Below are 22,137 nucleotides of genomic sequence, written 5' to 3'. Positions count from 1 at the left end.
CCAAGTTCCTTACTCCCAAGTTTTCTGTCAAGGGATTGACTAAATGGCAATCCGTAGTAGATTCACTCTATATTGTTACAGCCCCAAAACGGTCACTTTAGAACAATCCAGATTGTGTAATAGCCATGTTCCTTCTTAACACAATCATAGAAGTGAAGTTGTGTAATAATTAAAGAATTTTTAAATGAGATAGAATTGGAATGTTTCTTTGTAAACAGCAGGGAAAGGGGCCACATGCAGCTTTCCCTTTGCCAGGAAGAATTTACTTAAAAGTACAGTTTTACATCCCAGGAGTGGGATGTTATCATAGCTTTCTGTTCTCTAAGTTTTGGACCTTTCATGTACCAGGTGTGTAGGCACAGAAAAGGTACATTCAGACTGTAGCACTACTGAAATGTGTGGTCTCCCATGAAAGGTTTCAGTCCAGCTCACAACAAATGCCAACACTTTTACTACCTTCATGTTCAGGAAAGAAACAATCATTACTTTTTAATTTGGTCCTTCTTAGGAAGCTCAAAGGGTGAAGTTTATTCAACTTGTGGATATAAAACTTGCTTTGTGAGTTGATTCTGGTTTTTTTGAGGAGGGTGGCGGGCTAGGAGTTCCTTGGTTTTGTGCTGTCATTTAAATCCTGGTGCTGTCATCACTGATGATTTTAGTACACAGGTGGGTTTCAGAACAGGATTTCAAAATAATTCATACTGATTTCCAGAAGAGATATTTGCTAGTCAGTTTACTAAAATAAAAATCACATAATGGAAGTAAGATTCAGAGCAAACTATATTCATTGGTGACATCTCAGGTACCTGCAACTGTGTTGTATGTAATGTTTCCCATTTTCTGAAATTGCAATTTTTGGTGAAAGGGGTTTTAAGCAAATTATTTACTTTTAGTACTTCTGTCAGTACCCCTCATCTCTGCTTAGGAGAAGCTTAGAAAAATGCTCATGTCACTCTTTAAAATAAAAAATGAAACAAAAAGGTGATTGTATAGTTGAGAGTGGTGCATGTGTTCTGAAGCCCACCTGCTGTTACACACTTTGGGTAATGTTTCTAAAAATCATTCTTGTAAATTGATAGATCTTACCTGGTTTCAATGGCTGAAAGGGAAATGCCTCATTCAGAATGTTGCTATGAAGGGCTTTAGTCCCAGGTACCTCTTGGTGCAGTAAATGTGCTGTGCTTTCAGCAGCCCAGTAAAAATTCAGTCTGCTGATTTTTTTTCTTTATGTGCCAGCACTGTTGTTCAGAGAGGAAAGCTTGGGTGAACCTCAATGTCCAAGAACAAGCCCTGTGGTGGGCTGCTCCTGATGGTGCTGCAACAGCCCTTGGCTCTGCCAGTGGTCACCTGAGGACTTTTCCATGTGGCTGAATGTGTGCTTGGCTGGGACTGTCACCATGGGTATGGGGAATGTGCTGCCTTCCCTGCCTGAGGAATCCGGGACACCTTCACAAATAACTGAGTTATGACTGAATTACACAGGGAGGGGAGAGCAGAAAGCGGAAGGTGAAGTTTTTTCTTAGGCAAAGGGTGAAGCTGGCCAGAGTGTGAGTTTGTGGTAGGTTGGCAGGAGATTAAACTTTCTTCAAGCATGATGATTGCAAATTCTGCCATAACTTTCCATTGACTAAGCTTTAGCAATCTCATTAGTAGCAGTATTTTATAAACATCCAAGAATAGTTGTTCTCTAAATTACATGAAGATAAGGTCTACTTCATGCCTCTTGTTTTGGCTTTGCTTTTACAAAAAAAATATGTGTAGTAACTGCTAAAAGAAGCCTTGGAAAGGGGAGACGAAGACTGTTTTAAGACTTCCCTCTCCTTCCTTTAGTTTTTGGAAGGGAGAAGGGATGAAGGGTGAAAGATGGGGAAGTCTTGTACTTGTCCTGCTCTAAGGCCTCTTTTAAAATGAAGTTTATTTTTTCAGTAAATTTGTTGAGCAGCTACAATGTTATATTATCAAGTTTTCCCTGTTTTGGAGAAAATAAGGATTGCTGTTTTCTCTTTAAATGACTGTAACATGTAAAGCTATGATTCTCTGGGGGTTAAAATATTTCATCTATTTAGAGAAGATATGTTGCCATGTTTGTAATTATTTTTTAAAAAATTTAAAGTTTCAGTTGAAGTCTTCTCAATTCCCATTGTAGAAATGCTATCAGAAATTAAGCCTGCAAAAGCCATTCAAGCATTTTTAATAGGAAGGTTGTGGTAAGGCAACAGTGCTGCTTCTGGTAAAGGGCTCCTTTCATAGCATGTGAGAGTGAAAGAATGGAGTGAGGGACTTCTAATCTTCCCTGCAATTGTTTATGTAACCTGTAAATACCCAGGAGGGAAGCAAAATCAGATGCCTGTGAGCTGTACATTAAAATAAAGGCTTAAACTAAAGCCCACCTGCAGCTTGGAAAGGCAGACGTATTTTCTACTCCAAGTCGTCACTAGGTTTTATAGCCTAAGACTGTTGTGCCAACAAAGAGGACTGACTGCTGGAATTGTTGTGAGTCAGAAAGAAGAATAAGCAAACGTAGATCTGCAGAAAGTGCTGAGAGCTCAGCATGGCTGAAAAGTGGGCTTGGCTTTCCTTGATCATTTTGTAACTCAGCAGAGGATTTGGTGTATGAACTCTCTTTGTAAGTAAACAAGATGGCACCAAGTAGATGCCTTTCTCCATAGAACTAGACTTCCAAGGCCAGTGGGTAACAGCATGGTAGGGTGATTACCACCAAGAATAGGCTACCCAGGAACTATGAGCACCCTGCAGCTGGGTTCCATGAATAGGAGTGTCCTTAGAAAGGATGGCAACTGGCAACAGAAGCCAAGTTGTGAAACAAATTCCTTGAAATGTATGAGTAGCCAGCTGACCAGCTGTAAAATAACATTCTTCTTTACTTGTATCATGCAACCCTGACTAAAGTTTAAAGATGTGAAAATGTGAATCTGCAAGCCTCCTAATGAATACTATTTTTTGTGAGAATGAGCAATGCTTTGCCAAGAACAAAACCACTACTGCTGTACAGCTGTCCAAAGGTACTCCATTATGTTGTTCACATAGAGGATGGCTGTGGTTTCTTAGCAACTTGGGCAAAGGAATAAGCACATAACCACATCTTCCTTGACTTCACATCACACACATCTTCAGAAGTAGTTTACTTGTTTCTTGCTCAGTGCATTCTCAGTGATAGGGAGGATATTTTGAATTAAGGGTATGAACACTTCTGATCTCCCCTCCTAAAGAATAGGCTGCATGTTAGCAGACTAGACCAGGCATGGCAGGCCTCACCCGTCTGCACTGTGTAGGTGGAAAAGTCTAAACTTCTCCATCCACTGTGTCCCAAAGTATCTTCTGTGTGAGGATTTGTGTTCATATGTGCACCATGGCCACTGGACAAAGCTCAGTTAGCACCAGGTGAAATCATAATGCAGTGTACGCATTGCACAGCTTAAGGCATTTAAAAGGTGTATGAATTAGATGATTGTCATGTTGGATCTCATCTTCCTGGAGCTAACCAGCCCTGAATATACTAAGTTGGTCATGAAGAGAAATTTTAATGCAGAGAACATAAAAGTTTAAGCTTGTTTCAGTAGGTTGAACTTCTTGTTGCAGTGAACATCTACTGTAAATGTAAGAATTTATCTTAAAAAAAATGAGATGCTTGTGAGAGCTTGCACACTGTCATAGCAGTTTGGAAAGGTGCTGGCCATGCTGCTCAGCTCCAGCTGCCTCAGCTGAGGTCCCCTCTTAGGAATTAGAAGTCAAAGTATCTTTTTGGAGGTTTGGGGTGTTAGTTTAATTATTTCTGTATGTTGTCGTATTTTATAGTAGGGCCCACAGAAATGCATTTTCTTATATGATAATAATTGTTTGCATAATGCATAATTCCGGGTTTTTTTTCCCTGTTTCTACTGCTTTAAGGTGCATTTTTCTTCCCATGATGCCAGATTGATGTATTTTTGAAGAGGCAAAAGGTGATGACATTTAGACAGTAGTAGTTTATCCTACATCAGACTGCAGTTTATCCTTCTCACTTATACAAACCTTGTGTTGCATGATTTCCTCAATGTAAAAACCCTTTTCCTAAATGAATTTTGGAAAAGACAAAGAAATTTTGTTTGTAGTACAGGAAATTTTGAAGTTTGATCAGTATATAGAACAGAGAACAACCTGTCTGTTTCTTTTCTGTAGGTTTATTTTTAACCTAACTGGTACTATTTGTTTAGTGCTGTGCCTTCCTTACTGCATATGTAGGGAGAGGCTTATTTCAACTTCTTTTCTTCCCTGTTTCACACTTCATATTGCCTTATAAATCTCCCTGAAGATCTGAAACTCACTCAAGGCAGTCAGTTTCCAAAGCTTTGAAAACTTTTATTGGAAATTATTAGTAGGAAAAATATAACCCAATATTTTGTATGATTTGAATATAAAGCAAATGTTACCAAGAATGGGAAATGTCAGATAATTTCTGTGAGTCTCCAGAAGGTTCAAATTAGGTTAAAAGTAACAAGAACACTCATCTATTCTGGCTTTCAGCAAGGTTAGATATTAGTTTCCTGGACAAATTAATTGAGTGTTTTCAACAAATACACAGTTTAAGCTAAAATTACACAGCTAAAGTTACTAATAATTTGCAGTGTCCTGCCAAGTAAACAGAATTTATGAGAGGTTAAACACTTGTGATTCTTGAGTTGTTACTGGTATGGCCAACTATAGATTGAGGAACTTAATTTAGACAGCCACATCATTTCAAATTTTGGCTACATTTAGTGGCGGGATATAGGAGCCTTTGGGATCTAAGGTGCCTTGTGTCAACAGCAGAGTGAAGGAATACCCCGATGTGAAATGAGCTTTCCATTTTGACTTCACTCAATCCTCATCCCCCCCCAAAAGTATCTGACTGCATCTTGTGTATATAATTTATCTGTCAATTCTCTCAGAAAGGGGAGCTTATGTTACTTGGAAGGCCTTCATGCCAATTCCAAAATGAAAAGCAATGCACACTGCCAATACAGCAATTGCCTGCAGGCTTATTGAATTTCTTTCTTCACTCCTACTCACCACCAAAACCAGCTCAGGGGGAAAAAAAAAATCCCCCTAAAGGACTTGTTAGAAGTCAACAGAACTGAAAGCTGATAAAATACTAAGTTTTTTCCTGGGGAAAAAAAAGGAAAAATTATATGTTAAACATTATTAATGAGCTGTCATGTATGTGCTTTGCTCATGTATAGAGCCATACTCACAGGACTGTTGAGCATGTAGGCAGAAGGAGCCACAAAGAGATATATGTGGTGTTAAAGGCCACATATTCCAGTACTCCACCATGTTCTCTTTATTTTCACTTCCCCTACAGCTTCTGAGCTGGTCCCATAGAAAGAGCCAACACCACCCGTCCCTTCCACCCCTCTGTCTGTTAGTGCTGCACTTGTGAGAAAAGTAAGCAGGATATAAGGGGATATCCATCACCTGGCAGGCTCCATGTAGGTAACAAGGGGCATCCATCCATTAGTTAAATATCCACAATGCAGGAACATCAACTCAGCATTGCTGGTTCTGGAGCAGCAGGGAATTTGAGGGTATTTTCCCCCTGTGGTTTTTCCATCTGTATTTTTCTCTAACTGAGAAATTATTATGGACCCATATGAGGGATTAAAGATAAAGGATGTGAAGGGAAGTCATGGGAGAAGCCTCTACTCCAGAATAGTGTTTGAAACGGATGTCTAAAGAAACAGAAGGAGGCAAATGGAGGAGGAGCCTGGGAAAAGAACAAGGACTGTGTGAAACAACATAGACCATGTTATGGAAAAGAGAGAGAAAAGAAGCTGTCAGGTAAGAAGAATCAAAAAGTACTAGGCAAAGTTAGGAAGAAATTAGAACAGAGACAAGATAAAAATTCCACATAGCCATGAATACAGGGGAGAAGTGTTGAATTTACATCAGTGCTTGGGGCACATCGGCCAGTGACATTGGTTGAAATGTAATTTCTAGATATTTGTTGGTGTTAGTGGTAATAACTGGGATGTAAAACCTGCACAAAACATGATGGGAAAAGAAAGAGGATGAAACATGCTCTGCTGTTTGTCTCTTAATTTTATCTCTTTTCTGTATATTGGCTCATTAGGAATCCTGCCTGCCTGCCAAGAGAGAAACCATTTTGGGTTTGCATAGTTGTAGCCATATGGGGAAAAGATACAGTGTTCTCCCTGAAAAGATGTGTTTTCTCTCTAATGTAAGATAAGATATTTTGGACACACCATGCTGTTTGCATGGAAATATTACAGTTGAGGAGTTAAATGGCAGAAACAGAAATGGAATAATAAACTTGAGGGAAGTAGTCTGGTTGGCAGCTTACTGGAGGTTTTGGTTAGTATTTATGACAATCCAAAGGCTTCTAGTACCACAAGCGTCTTTCTTTTCTTTTTTGGTTTATTTGTGATGAGAGAAGAATGACAGAAAAGATCCAATTTTAAATTTCCAACATATTTATATTTTTTCTCTTGTGTTTGGAATGGTGATTTATTAAGTGAAAGGGAAGCAGGCTTGCCACTGGGGGAATGGCACACTGCAGCTCTCGCTATCCATCGGACAAAGCCTCCGAGCTCTAATTTGCACAGGAGCTCTTATACAAAATGCCACAAATAAATAACACAATGTGGGGATGGCTGAGAGCAAGAAGTCGCTGCAGTCCAAACCTCCCTGAGCTAGAGGAGAAGTCTGGCTGAACGATCCTTTGTTACAGCAAGGGATAGTAGAATGCTTCTTGTGTTGGGGCAGCCTTCCAGGAGCCTTAAGAATCAATTTATTATTGCTAGATTATATAAAATGAGGGTAAAAATTTCCACAGCATAGTTGTTTCAAGCACTATAGGTGACTTGTGTGTCTTGATGCTGTCAAATGGCCTGGAATATGAAACTAGAAATGTAGCTGTTGTGTTAATCAGGAGCTTCCAACTCCTGACCTGCTTTCAGGATCCTTCCACATGGTGCTTCCAGATGCATCTATCAAACTGATGAATGGAGAAGGTATAAAGTTCACTGAAAAATTAGGGCCTTAAGCCTATACTTTACATTCTTCTGATCTGCCCCTAAAAGTTTTAGTAAATGCCCTCAAGCTGCCTCGTAAGATATTAGTAACAATGAGGATGCTGTGTTGCAGGACTTGGTGCAGATGAAGGATCCCAGAAGGCCTGGGAGTTCTCAGCAGGTGTGCTTAGCCCATGGTGAATCCCAAACCACTGGCACTCTACTAGCACCTGTCTGGTGGCTTACCCTTAGAGCTTCACTTGCAGGACAGACTTAATCCATGTGTTAAAAATCCCATAAACTATAGCAGTGTTGGGATTGCCGTGTAAATATCAGGAAAGTAAGGATGTGCAGTATTCCTAGAGCAGTATTTCCCTAGGCACACTGTGTGTTCCCAAATTGTCTTGCTTTCAAGTGAACAGCATAGCTATCTATACTTTTATGTCTGGCATCAAGTCTGTGACAGGTTTCCTGCAGTGTTTACTCAGATCTTCTAAAACTGAATGGTGTTTTCTTCATTTATAATTTTTTGTTTCAACCACAGTTACTGATAAAGAAAGAAACCAAAAGGAAGAGATGTGCTAGTTTACAGACAAGGTTGTGTTAGTTTCATGGGCAGAAACGTGTAAGAACTCAGTATTCAACCACCTTTCTTCAGCCAGGCAGTGGGATTACAGAAAATGGGGAATGTTTTTGATAACTATTACCCCATCTGTCATCACCCCACAGGTTGAATTAGTGATAAAGAATCCTTTCACTTTCAGGTGCCAAAATCCAAAATTTAAACCTGCTATGCCTTCTACAACTGCAACCTAACCCTTGAGACTTCTGAATTCCCCACATGGCTAAATTCCCAATTTCATACATGCAGGCTGAGCTTTGCAGGAGCTGAAGTTGTATTCCTTTTCCTGGAGCCCATCCTACATGGTGGGCACTCTCTGAGACCTGTCCTATCAGGAAAACAAATGAAGAAGATGAAGAGGGATTTGTCAGCTATATAGCCTGACTGCATGCCCAGGACACTCAGCAGCAGGCTTACATCCCTGTTTTTCCTATTTAGAACAAGGATTTGAACATCAACCTCTCACCTCTCAGAGGGCACTAGAGGCCTTTTCTGTTTTTGCATTTCCTAAATGATTTTTGGATCAGGTCTGCCCCAGCAGGTTTGATAATCATTCCTTTATAATCAATGTTTAAGTGCCTTGTTCAAAGCAAACCAGCTATATCTAAGAAAAAGAAGCAATCCATTGTTTGGGAATCCAGTAACCCCCACACACATGCTTTCTATACCTTGTATACAATACGATGCAGTTTATGGAAAGGTCTTGGTATAACGAAAACACTAATGTAATGTTTACACTCCAGCAGTGTAAAAAAAGTGGCAAAGTGGATTTATTTTAACTGAGGTATCAGCTAGTGATATCTGAGAGATAAGAGATATCTGCAACAGGAATCATTCTTAGCAAAGTTGTGCTAATTGCTTATTTCAGGTGGTTAAGTCAAAGGGTGGCTTTCTTCTACTGTTTGCTTGAGCAAGTTACACAGTATTGCAGGATTTTTTGTCCACAGTCTCACACTGGACATGTATGATGTACATAGTTTGGGGTTTTAGTATTTTTTTTTACTAAAAATATTAAATTATTTTCATTAGCTGCTCTGGTGTGTTTTCTCTATTAACGTACTACTTGCTTTTATGAAAAACTCTCCACTTACAGAGTATCTTGCTGGAAGATTGCAAAAGCAAATCATGAAAATTATTATGTTGTGTGTGTTGGAGTGTCAAATGGAATAACAGTTGTTGACAATTTAGCATTTAGTTAAACATGCTGCATCTACCTCAGCCAAATCTCTCACCCGGTGTAAACAACACTACCAGGTTAGATGTTACAATAATATTTGTAATACAATTTTTTATGGCCTCTGTTCTGTTGGATCTGGGATTGTATGGTCATGACAGTTTATCAGGCTCATTAGACTGTCCACAACCAGGTTCAGGTATTTTGTCCTCAGCCTTCCTAAGCAGTTATCAGACCTGACACCTCAGGATAAGTATCCATTTTGCTTGGCCTTTTTGTGCCAGTTCAGAAGAACCACCACTCATTTTCCCAGTTCAAGAGAGGCATGGACTTGCTGGAATGAGCCCAGAAGATGGATGATATTTCAGGAACTAGAACATCTCACTTGGGAGAAGAGGCTGAGAAATCTGGGACTGTTCAGTCTGGAAAAGAGAAGGCTCAGGGGGACCTTATCCACATGTATAAAGTAAGTACCTGGTGGAAGGGGATGAAAAAGAGAAAGCCAGACTTCCCAGTGGTGTCCAGTGACAAGGTGAGAGGCAATGGTCACAAAGCTAAAAAACTAAATTAAATCTGAACACAAAACCTCCCACTTTTTTACTCTGAGTATGATCAAACGCAGGTTGCCCAGAGTGTTCCTTGGACATATTCAAAAGCTGTCTGGGCAATCAGTTGTTGCTGCGTGAGCAGGGAGGTTGGAGCAGGTGACTTTCAGAGGTCCATTCCAACCCCAGCCATCCTGTGATTCTGTGATAATCTCCTTGTACATGAGGCCACTGAATGGAAATGTGCCAGTACCAAACACTGCAATGTACCAGATCTGGCACAGGACAGGTCGGAAAGAAAGCTTGGTTTCATGGGTCCTCTGAAGGTGGAGTAGCATCTTGCTTCTGTTGTGAACATCCGAGTCACACCCTGAGCACAAACATGAATGGAAGGGATCCTGCAGGAATCATCTTCATTTAAAGGTAGTTTGCATTTTGCAGGACCAAAGGGTTTTTCGGGAGCAAAGCATTTTTCGGGAGCAAACTTTAATGTAAGAATGATATATGACCAGAGAGAGTGAGAAAAACATCAGTGGAATGGAGAAATCTGCTCTAAGTCTTGCCAAGAGTTTCATGCTTCTACTCTATTGCTGCTAGTGCCACTGGCAAGAAGGATGATTTGCTACCTTCCCTCCCTGTAAGGTTACATAAGCTTTTCAAAACTTCTCCCCTCTTTCCATATTCCCCTTTAAAAATGGCTGATTTTACAGTTGTGAGCCATTTTTTTCCTTTGTTTTGGCAGCTGCTGGATGTCCCTCTGCTGTCTGGGCAAGAGTTCCTGCTCCCGTCCCCTCCATGGATAATGCCATTTACCTTTCTCCAGACCACTTCCAAGTAGACAGTGGTCATTTTGGGTAAAAAGTAAGCAGGATAGAGTTTCCTCACAAAACTATATACTGTGATCCTATCATCCTGGTCTTAGACATCTTACGTACCCACTGCTTTTTGCTCCAAGTAGATCACATCCAAGCACAGAGAGAATTAAAATCTGAGAATTCGAATGTGTGCACCCTCATGGCAGTCATTTCTTATTTCAAAAAGAAGAGCATGGAAAAACTTACCTTACTTACTTGGTTTTATGTGATGTTCCTTGCCTTTCTTTTCCACCTTCTTCCTGCAGATGATTATAATTTAAGCATCACACATCTCTCAAAAAAATCTGTAGTGTTACATGTGAAGGTAGCAAAGCAATATTCACACATCTTTTCACAGAATCACAGCCCCTTGGCTGACCCAGCAAGCAGTTACTTGGCTGCATCAGCACATCGAATGACATTAGAGAAGCAGATACCAATGCAAAGCATCTTGGTATGGGTTGTCTTTAACCTGGATGAGAACATACCCCAGTCTGAGGTGTGTCAGAGCACCTGAATGAGGCTCAGCAACCACTGCTAGTGCTGGGTCACTTTTTGACCACGCTCTCATCCTTGACTTGTGAATGGCATTTTTTAAGTCATTAAACCATAGGTAGCTGTAAGCCAGTGATCCAGACACCTCTGCTCCCATCACAAATCCTCAAAAGCTGACCCATGTGTGTTCCATGGAGCTACTCAGGAAACTGCGAGGGGAATTGGGTTACAGTTGTCTGTGAGTGATGTCCTGATCAGAGGTGTTTGGAAGGCAGCACAGTGTCCCTGCACCTCTCCAAAGAGCCACCATAAGGGAGATACTGCTTTAACCAGTGAAGAGGGCTGAAAAATATGGTCACCATGTGCCCTTATCTACAGCCACTTTGTCAAAGAACAGATCCAAGTCCATTATTTTCTTTTAAGAAAAACTTTGTAAGGTTGTGTCTCTCTTTGATACTGTCTCACACAGCTGGATAAACACATCGTGTGATGGGTGAGCAACTGGCTCATGGGTCAGGCACAAAGGGTTACAGTGAATGGGGTGACACCAGACTGGCAACCTGTCACTAGTGGGGTTCTGCTGGGCTTCATCTTGGGCCCTGTGCTCTTCAACATGTTCATAAATGACTTGGACGCAGGACTGGAAGGGATACTGAGCAAGTTTGCAGACAATACAAAACTGGGAGGAGCTGCTGACTCCCTCAAAGGCAGGCAGGCTCTTCAGAGACACCTCGACAAATCAGAGGCCTGCGCAATCACCAACCACCTGAAGTTCAACAAGGGACAGTGCTGGATTCTGCACCTGGGATGCAGCAACCCTGGATGTACAGACAGACTGGGGAATGAGATGCTGGAGAGCAGTGCCATGGAAAGGGACCTGGAGGTCCTGGACGATGGAATGTGAGTCAGCAGTGCCCTGGCAGCCAGGAGGGCCAAGCATGTCCTGGGGTGCATCAGGCACAGCATCGCCAGCCAGGCAAGGGAGGGATTGTCCTGCTCTGCTCTGCACTGGGGCAGCCTCACCTTGGGTGCTGGGGACAGTTCTGGGTGCCACAATATAAGAAAGGTGTTAAACTATTAGAGAGAGTCCAAAGGAGAGTAACAAAGATGGTGAAGGGCCTTGAGGGGAAGCCGTACGAGGAGTGGCTGAGGTCACTTGGTCTGTTCAGCCTTGAAAAGAGGAGACTGAGGAGAGACCCCATTGCAGTTACAATTTTCTCATGAGGGGAAGAGAAGGGGCAGGTTCTGATCTCTTCTCTGTGGTGACCAGTGACAGGACCTGAGGGAATGGACTGACGCTGTGTCAGGGGAGGTTTAGGTTGGATAGTAGACAAAGGATCTTCATCCAGAGGGTGGTTGGGCACTGGAACAGCTCCCCAGGGAAGTGGTCACAGCACCAAGCCTGACAGAGTTCAAGAAGTGTTTGGTCTCGGGCACATGGTGTGACTCTTGGGGATGGTTCTGTGCAGGGCTAGGAGTTGGACTCGATGATCCTTGTGGGTCCCTTCCAACTGAGCTTATCCTGTGATTCTGTGCAGTAATTTACAGGCTGAGCCACTCAGCTGGGAGGTGAGAGATGGGTACTCAAGAATGTCCTCAGCCTCAGCGTACATTCACATCCACATCTGCTGGTAGCCATGTGTTTCCCTAGCTGGAATCATCAAGAGATGCATTTCTGCCTTCACATACAGCAACTTCATGGACATTGTTTGCAGACAGAACTTGTTGTGGGCTGATTGCTCCAAAGGAAATTTATAGCTGGGGGCTCTCAGCCCCCCACTCCAAGTTGGTTTTCTCTAGTGGGAGACATGTAGTATTTTATGCAGTAACTGATGAATGCAAACATAAATCTTTTGGGGGGCAGAAAACAGGAAGCCATGCATGGATCTTTCCTAGAATGTAGGCTCCTTCCTTCTGCTTCTTTCTAGTTTAACAAATCCTGATATCCTGGGATTGTTTAGATCACTTCCTCCCCATCCTGTCTGCCACTACTAGTTACTTAGGATACTTTCAGAGATGTAGCTTTTGATATCATGAAGCAAACAATGGGAAATAGTCAGCTGTATAGTGTTAGGGTGCTGTTGCTGTGTAACAAAAAAGTCATCACAGCTGTGTTTTGCAAGGACACCATTCCTGGATATTTTCTCAGAATGCATCTGATAAACCACAATGGCAGGGCTAGGGGCATAGACTGAAAATAGTGATACACATTTCATGCTTGTTTTGCATTTAAGGTTTGAGAATGTGTCTGCTGGAGATGGTCTCAGCCTTCCACATTTGCTAGTTTGAGGTAGAAGCAAAGCCTCCAGGATCTTTGAAATCAAGCTAAATGGTGCTACAGAGTTTCAAACCTCCAGCTGAGAAGCAAGCCAAGATAGGGTTATTTTATTATTGGTTATTTCCATTTTGGATTTAGGTACAGCAATTCAGGTGAAATTTAGTTGTAGACATTCAAGTATGTTCTACTTGATTAATCCTTAAAATTCTTCAGGGATTTAGGCCCTAGTTTATATCCCATATATATAAGGGATAAGATAAAAGGTATCTTATCTTTCCCTAATATTTAAAAAGCATTTTGAAGATGACACTTTGTAAAGGGGCAGCAGTAGCACAACATGAATTCCCTTTTAAAAATCCCTTGCCTGAAATTGTCCCAGCCTCATCCCTCTGCATCCCTCATGAGGGGCAGATAAAATGTGGATTTTGATACTTCAACAATTGCTTACTGTGCAAGATGCTGTTCCCCAGAAGTACTAAACAGCAGTGAGTGGACTTGGGCCCAGAGATATTATTAGTTGTATTCACCAAGCCAGCTATCAGTCAGAAAATACTCAGCTGGCAGCTGTGGCCCAAACCAGCACTGGGGTGAAGGAAGGTTTGGGAGTATCATGAGAGCATTGCAGAGGATCAGTAGCTTTTTTTAGACTGAGCCATGTGATTTGTAATATTCCCTTTGTTAATTTTCATGCTAGCTAAAAAATAAATCCAAACTTAGTATTTCCCCCAAGGAGAGAAGCTGATATTAAATAATGAAAATCAACACAGAGGTCCAGCTGATCTGAAAATATCCCTCAAAGTGAGGATAAAAAACTTCAGTATTGAGTTCAGGGAAAGGAAAGTGAAATATCTGCATTTGGCATGGCCTCACATACTCCTCTGCCTTAAAGGGCTCAGTGGACAGAAAAAAATGTCCGAAAGAAAGTAGATATTAAATCTTCTAGATTATCATATGTATTATTCTGCCAGAGCATGACTGAGTCCTTTAATACTTATTTAAGCCTTTCAGTCCCTAAGGAGCATGATTTATGGGCTTTCTGCTGATCATCAGAAGATAAGCATGGTTACAGGCTACAACTACTTATGTACTGTGGTTCATGCTTTTGGCTCCAGCAGTCTTCTCAGCCCCTGGGGTACTGTTGAAATGGCAGACATCATAGTTTCTCTGCCCTATTTTCTAATTTAATTTTACTTTGAAGAATTTTTCTGAAGAATGATAACCTAAAGTTTCACTTTTTTTCCCTTATGGTTTATTTCTATTTTATTGTAAGGACAGAAATTAGTCTAATTTTGGTTCCAGAAGAAAGGTATGGTACACTTCTCCAAAACTTGCAATGAAGTAAAAGCTGACATTCAGCTCCCATCACGACTGGCAGAGCATAATGCTCAAACAAAACAATATTCTACTGTGGTTTATTGCACTTTTCTAAAAATTAAAAGCTGTAATTTGTAGCTCTCAAATTCTGAAAATATGTCTTCAGTTACATCGTACAATTCCTCTGACAAAAGTGAATGTAAGCTCTTTTGTCTCCCTTTCACCAAAACCCTTCATTTCTGTGCTTAGGTGCTGTACAAGATCACGTCGGGGGCTGGCATCCCAAGTGCACTGAGATCATGCTCCCCTTTCCTATTCCTGTCACTATTTACTCCTCAGTGTAGGCTCACCTACTGCTCCAGGCTCTCTCCTGAGCTGGGCTAAAGGAAGTGACAGTGTTTCAGACAGAATGTTCCTGAGTTGTCTTTTAATTTTTTTCCTGAGCTGTTTGTTCAATATATAAGACAAGGAGTAAGCAATGATGTGACAGTGGAAAAGTATTATATTCTGCAGATTATAAAAGTGTCTTGAACATATTTTTTTTTATTACTGGAGACAGTTTTACTTTTGAAACTCAGTGTAGATTAACTATGCAAATTATCAGGATTTTATCTAAGAATTCTCAACTGTCCAAAATCCTTTTTAAACTCCCTTCTTTATTATCATTTGGCAGAGATTCTTCTTGTATATTCCAACAAGTATTGCAATCACGTTATTGCTAAATAGATACGCTGGAGAAAACATGCACTTAACATCACAACATTTAACACTTAGCCTTTATTAACGTTACATAGTCCATGTCTCTAAATTGTACTTGGAAGACATCTCCAAAGCCAGTTACTAAATTAGAAGGTTATTAAGACAATGTGTTGAATACATGTGTCTATGCTGAACAATGCTTCTGTTACAAGAAAATAACCTTCAAATTCTGATATTTCAATAAAAAAGTTTCCATCATACCACTTTCCTCATTTTGAGAGCCACTTTTGACTATCATTGCTTATTGTGGTAACAGTTCTGTGTTTACAGGTGTACAGTCATCTTTGCTCCCCTTTCCTTCTGCAACCCACAGAAGCAGTGGGAAAACAAAGTAGACATTTCAAAATGATAGGGTTAGTCTCAAGGATGTAATTTTTAAGAAATATCTTAAATATTTTCTCCATTTGATGCATGGGTGATAAGGAAACAGAGGAATAACAACGTAGAAATAAAAAGTAAACATACATTTAAAACAGATTACAAATATATAATTTTTATACATATTTATTACATATAATTGAATATACCTACAAATATATATATCTACAAACATATATATATATATATTCAGGTATAAAAGGGAGCTTATAAGAAGATGGGGTTCACAGAGAAAAGCAAAAGAGCAACGATCACAACTTGCAATGAGGAAAGTTTTCTCTGGAGATAGGGAAAAAAATTTCACTGTGAGGGTGGACAAGCACTGGAAGAAGTCACCCAGAGAACCTGTGGAATCTTCCACCCTGAACTTTTTCAAACCTCAGCTAGACAAGGCTCTCAGCAACCTGACCTAACTTTGAAGTTAGTTCTGCTTTGAGTGAGATGATCTTCCATGGTCCCTTCCAAACTCAGTTACTCTACGATTTTTTGTGGGTGAGTCTGTACGTGTATGAGAGATAAAGCAGAGATTGCATAAAGCTTAGGGCACAGGATGTAAAACCTTTGTGAAAAAACTATGCAGACACCAGCTCACCATTTCATCTTTGCATTCCAGGTCCTTGTGAAGCCATTTTGTTGAGGCCATATTAGAGCAAATTTAAGCCCATATATATGTTGCAAACCTCCTCTGTAGTTACAGTGCCATGAAAAGCATTGCAAAACAGAAAGCTTGAACTTTACATTAATTTATTCAGTAATTTTCTGATCTATATGCTGGCAAAATAAAATCACCATTCTGCAAAGAAGTGGATTTTCTGCAGCTGCCAGGCTGGAATTTGAACTCTCGCCTTCAGAATACAGTATCCACAGAGGAGCACACAGGCTCTTGAACACTCCAAGAGAAATATGGTCTCCAAAGCTGGCAGGCAGGAACTGGTAGTCTGGTGCCAGTCCAAATTGGGAAAGGAGGATACACACCATTGAGAATATATTTTTCTTACAATTTTTTGTGTTTCTATATTTTCCTTTTTTTTTTTTTTTCAGAAAGAACTGAAAATTTAACTTGAGAGCTACAGAAGTTATTTTAGAGATGTTATCCCTTCTTTCCATTTGCTCCTCTGAGCCCTTAATATAAACATTCAGCTTTGATGAATTGATGAATTTGTTCTTTAGGCAAAATGCTCACGGATACTGTTGGAAGTGCTGCATGAGCAATGTCTGCACAAGGAGGTAAAAAATTGAGGAGTTTGATCCTGTTCCAGAGCAGGAGAAGAGTTAGAAGGACGACAATCTTTTGATCTCCCCAGGGTTTGAATTGAAGACACATACACAGGTGTCTAGAGGTGCACAGGGCAGTCTTCTCAGCATGTTTTGAGAGCTCATGGGTTTTATAGGATTGACAGATCATGAAAGTTAGCAGGGACCTTGGGAGGTCCTGAGTGCAACCTCTTGCTAAAAGCAAGTAAAATCAGCAGAGGCCAGACCAGGCTGCTTAAGGCCTTGTTCTAGGAAGGAGGGTCCACAACTTCTCTGGGCAAACTGCTTCCAGTTCTTACTCATACTCAGATGGAAAATTATTTTCTATTATACCCAACACAAATCTCTCCTGTTTCGGGACATGACCACTGTCTCCTGTTCTTCTGTCCAGCACCTCCATAAGGATCCTGGCACTTCCTGCTCAGTAACCTCCTTGCAGGTATGGAAAGGAACTGTTGGTCTTCTCTAAATCCTCTCCTTCAGGGTGAACAAGTCCCGCTTCTTCAGCCTTCCTTCACAGGACTAGTGCTCCAGCCCCCAAACATTGTGGTTCTCCAGTGGTCTTGCTCTGGTTTTGGGAGACCCCAAACTGGGCACAATATTCTACTACAGCTGGTGATGGGGCCAGTGGCTCTGACCCAGGAAGAGGTGACCGGTCCAGAGAGATTGTCCCAAAAGGAATTGCCTTCCCAAGGCCCGGTGTCTTCCCTCAGCTGCTGGCAGGATGGCCCTTGCAGAGACTGTCAGCTCTTTGGTGATACCAGTTCGTGATTCCAGCTCAGCTCTGCAGGGCAGCCTCCAGGCCAAGCCAGACCAGAGAGAGAGACGAGAGGCTCCTGTGGCTGGTTCCGCACAGAGGTAGCTTTATTGTGGGTCCGTGCTCCGGTGAAGGAGGAAGCCAGGGACAAGAGCTCTCTCTGTCCCACAGGAGCAGAGGCCTTAGCTTTTATAGGGAGACAGGGGATGGGTAAAGGACCAATGGGTTACAGAGGATCTGGGATGGGTACAGGCCAATGGGTTACAAAGGATCTGCATAGTGTCTCCTAAAGGATTGTGGGTCTGCCTTTCCTCGCCATGACCCAAAGGAGTGGTTGCCTTTCCAGGGAGTCCTGCTGGGCGATTACAAAATCTCTTATCTCAGCAGAGACCCCTCCAGGGCAGGGGCTGGGCATACCCCACAATATTCCATTATTGTTATTATTATTTCAGATGACACTTTGAAGAACTAATGAAGTAAGTGTATTTTAAGAACTTAAAGAGATAAAAATTGACTTAGAAGTAAAAAGTTGGAAGCTGGGTTGTATATAAATATATTTCTTTTTGAAGGTTAGGTGTACAGCTTGTCAGAATCACTCATTTCTTTCACGGAAAATAAAGATATATCTTTTCTACTGCAATGTAAGGCTGCTAAGACTTACATGTTACTGCTGAGATTCTGGTCTTAGGAAAGACCATGACTTTCATGTAGCAATGAGTTGGCCAGTTATAAGAATATATAGAAATTTCTTTTAAAGTAAAGCCTGGTGTTGTTCATTTTAAGATGATGAAGTTAGGATACTTACAGATCACATCCTATGGAGCCAAATAAAGAATGGAAAGATTCAATTACAATTACTTTATATTGCAAAAGCAGCAGCGCTTTGGCTTTAATACAGCTGAAATGTAGAAGGTAAGATCTTTTACAGTCAGTGAAACCTCTATGGAGCACAACACATAAAAATTAATTTTCTATGAACTGAAATTTAGTTCTAGAAAATAATATGATTTCTGAACAGTGCATAATGAATAATCTCAGCACTATTCAAATACATTAATTTGGCTGCTGAGTGTTTTGAATACTCTATGTAAAATACACCCATTCTTAGCTATCCCCATTGCTAAAGCTGTTGCCCAGACCATCATCATCTGGTATTTCAATCATTGCCACATCATCTACTTGGGCCTTGACTAAAGCGTTTTTTCTATGACTGTTAATTGAACACACTCAGATAATTTTCCCAGTTCCTCACTTTGACAAAGCCCACCTTAGAATGAGTGCAGTATTGATTAGAGCCACAGCACACAGGAGGTGCCATACCTACAGTCAGTTCCTCTCTGTTCATTTAAGTGAAGCTGCAGAGACAAAGGGCTACCATGTCCTACAGAACTCATCCCAGTACTTTTCCTTCCCCTGCTTTTTGATCTCTTGGAGCATCTGACTTTTTTCCCTCTGGCTGCAAAAATGTTCTGGGCTCTGCAGACTCTGGTTTGGCTTCCAGGCCATTGACACCACACTTGGAGAGACCTCAGTAATCTTCAGTGTCAGCAAGACACCTTTCAGAAAGTCCATTCTTTTTTTTATTTCAGACGCTTCCAGAAGTGGAGTTGTGTTAGTGGGGAGGTCCTGATATCACTGTTTGCACAAAGGACTCCAAGACTCTAGGTAACTGTTGTAGAGTAAAAACCTCATGATTATGGGTTTGTAGATGCGAAACAGTAAAGGAGATTAGTTCCTGGAGTCCTCACAAAAGTGTAGTTAACACCTTTGTTTGATTTCCCCTTCTTGTAGTCTGATCTCTCTCTCCCTGGCATTAAAGGTTGGGAGGATCTCTAGGGTGCTGGTACACTTCTTATTTCTGCATCAGAAAACTGCAAGCACATACTCTAAAGATACTGCTGGTGCAAAAAGTCTCACTTTTAGCTGTCTAAGGTACATAACATGTCACATGAAGTTAGAGTGGATACAGGGACTACATATCTTAGAGAGCTCCAGTTGCCAGTAAACACACTTGAGTGAAATAAATTACGGCCTCTGTTGCAAGTTTTACAGGAAAGTTTCACTGTGAAAGTAGATTGGGGAAAACAAAGACCATAAACCACACATATACATGCCTTTTTTTTGGCATTCTTTCCCTTTGTATCCACTCCAAATCCAGTTGGATACCACTGACAGTGAGCTAGACTGACTTTGTCTGACTGAGTTCTTAGGTCTGTGTTAATTAGTTGACAGGTCACATCCTTGTAATTCTTAGATTATGACAACACTGAAAGGTCCTGGTGCTCTGCATAACACAATGGGATCTCATACACTCTAACCTCATAATGACAGTTAAAATAAATAAATATTTTGCATCAGAAAATACTCATGTCATAGAATCATAAAATGGCTTGCACTGGAAAGGGACCTTAAAGAATCTCTAGTTCCAACCTTCCTACCGTGAGCAGGGACACCTTCCACTAGACCAGATTGTTCTGAGCCTCATCCAACCTAGCCTTCAGCATTTCCAGGGATGGGGCACCCACAGCTTCTCTGGGCAATCTGTGCCAGTGTCTTACCACCCTCACAGTAAAATATTTCTTCCTAATAGCTTGTATAGAACTACTCTCCTTCAGTTTGAAGACATCCCCTCTTGTTGTGTCACTACAGGCCCTTGTAAAAAGTCTCTCTCCTCTTTTCTTGTAGGCTCCCTTCAGGTACTGGAAGGCTGCAATTAGGTCACCCCAAAGCCTTCTTTTTTCCAGACTGAATAATCACAGTTCTCTCAGGCTTTCCTGGAAAAGTGCTCCATCCCTCTAATCATCTTGGTGGCCTCCTCTGGACTCACTCCAACAAGTGTCAACAAAATGTCTTTCCTGTGCTGGGGACCCCAGAGCTGGAGACAGCAGCATTCCAGGTGGGATGTCAGGAGAGTGGAGTAGAGGGGCAGAAACTCCTTACTCCTTCCTTGCTGGCCACACTGCTATGGATGCAGCCCAGGACATCTTTGGCTTTCTGGGCTGCCAGTGCACATTGCTGGGTCATGTCCAGCCTTTCATCCACGGCACCCCCAAGTCCTTCTCGGCAGGGCTGCTCTTGTGTTGGTACTGGGGGTTTGCCCCAACCCTGGTGCAGCACTAGCACTTGGTCTTGTTAAACCTCATGAGATTCCCATGTGCCCACTTCTTGAGCTTGTCCAGGTCCCTCTGGATGGATGCCATCCTTCAGGTGTGTCAGCTGCACCACTCAGCTTGGTGTCTTCTGCAAATTTGCTGAGAGTGCACTCAATCCCTACTGTAGCGTGACTTTAAAAAATCTTTGCATTTGATACTAGTGATTAAACTAGTGTAGAGCTACTACTGTACACTAGAAAAATATAAAGAAAGGCAGCACAGGGATTACAGAACTATCTGAGAGCTTGGGAAACTCAGGATACAGTTTTGACACTGTCTCATACACCCCTTTTGATTTCAGGCAAGTTATCTTAGTAACTCAGTCTTCAGTATGGAAACTGATGATACTGATGCTTCTCTGTCCCAGAGGAATATTTTATGATAAATGCAGTCAAAAATTCTGAGGTCTCAGGATGGTATGGCAAACACCATACAGTCAGACTTCACTTATCTGTGGTTAGATTGTTCAGGCCATGGATGAAAAGCCAGCCTGGGTCTAACACGATGTATTAGCTCAGGCACAGTGCCACATGAATGCAGTTATGCTCTTTCTGAGGCCAGCTCTGCTGTGGAAAGAGTACATCTGCTTTTGTGAGAACCTAGCTGGCTCCATCCCGAGGCAGCTCAGGTATTTCAGCACCAGAGTTATTGGCGCGGGGTTTTGGGGGGAGGGGGCAAGAAGGAGGAGCAGAAACACCCAGCACAGACCCAGCATCGATCCTGGATCCAGCTGGGTTTATGAAACCTGGCTTTGCACCAGCTTTGCCAGACCCACGCTGCCTCCCAGCTTTTGCACCTGCTCCATAGAGCCCCAGGCCCTACGGGGCTCATTAGGTCAGGCACAACGGGATGAGCACCACAAGCAAAGTCACGGTCTGTCCATACCTGCAGTGAGGCTGTGAGTGAGGAGCAGAGAAATAAATGGCACTGTGGAGTCAGTGTAGTGGATGTTATGAGGAATTAACAGAGCCTCCTGTATTAAAACTAAATTCACTTAGAAACTTTTGGCTTTCCCCTTGTTTCAGCCTTCCTTATCTGTACTGTTGGGATTCCCATTTTACTAGCTTTACAATAGCTTTGCCAAGTAGCGATGTGGCTAGAAACCAGTACAAATCACTTACTGAACTCACACTTTAGGACTTCTAGAGCCATCTTGCCAAGACAATGAAAGTGGTGTTTCAAGGAAGAGACTTTGAAAAGTGTGAGATCAGATTTTAGGAAGTCAGAAGGAAAGAGGGGGGGTGAGGTGGGGGGTGGAATAAATCAATCAAGGTCTTAAATCCAGGGCTGAAAGACATAATTATCAAGAAGAAAAGAAAAGGGAAAGGAAAAATAAAAAAGAAGAGGGCGAGAAGTGAGGAGGACTAGGTTTCAGCAGGCGTTAAGCAGGGCAAAGAAAGGACGAGGAGGCTTTGCGGGGAGAGGGAGAAGCCCGCCGAGGAAGAGCCTCCGGGCGAAAGCATCAGCGGCTCTCGGGCCGGGCTGGCGTTAGGGCCCGGCGGAGGCGGGGGCGCGGGCCGGGGCGGGCGGCGCCAGGGCTGGGCG

The sequence above is a fragment of the Corvus kubaryi genome, unplaced genomic scaffold (assembly GCF_017639235.1).
Source record: "Corvus kubaryi isolate FWS band 111438036 unplaced genomic scaffold, C.kubaryi_AGA036_p1.0 37385, whole genome shotgun sequence".
Classification (NCBI taxonomy): domain Eukaryota; kingdom Metazoa; phylum Chordata; class Aves; order Passeriformes; family Corvidae; genus Corvus; species Corvus kubaryi.
Note: the sequence above shows the minus strand (reverse complement) of the source record.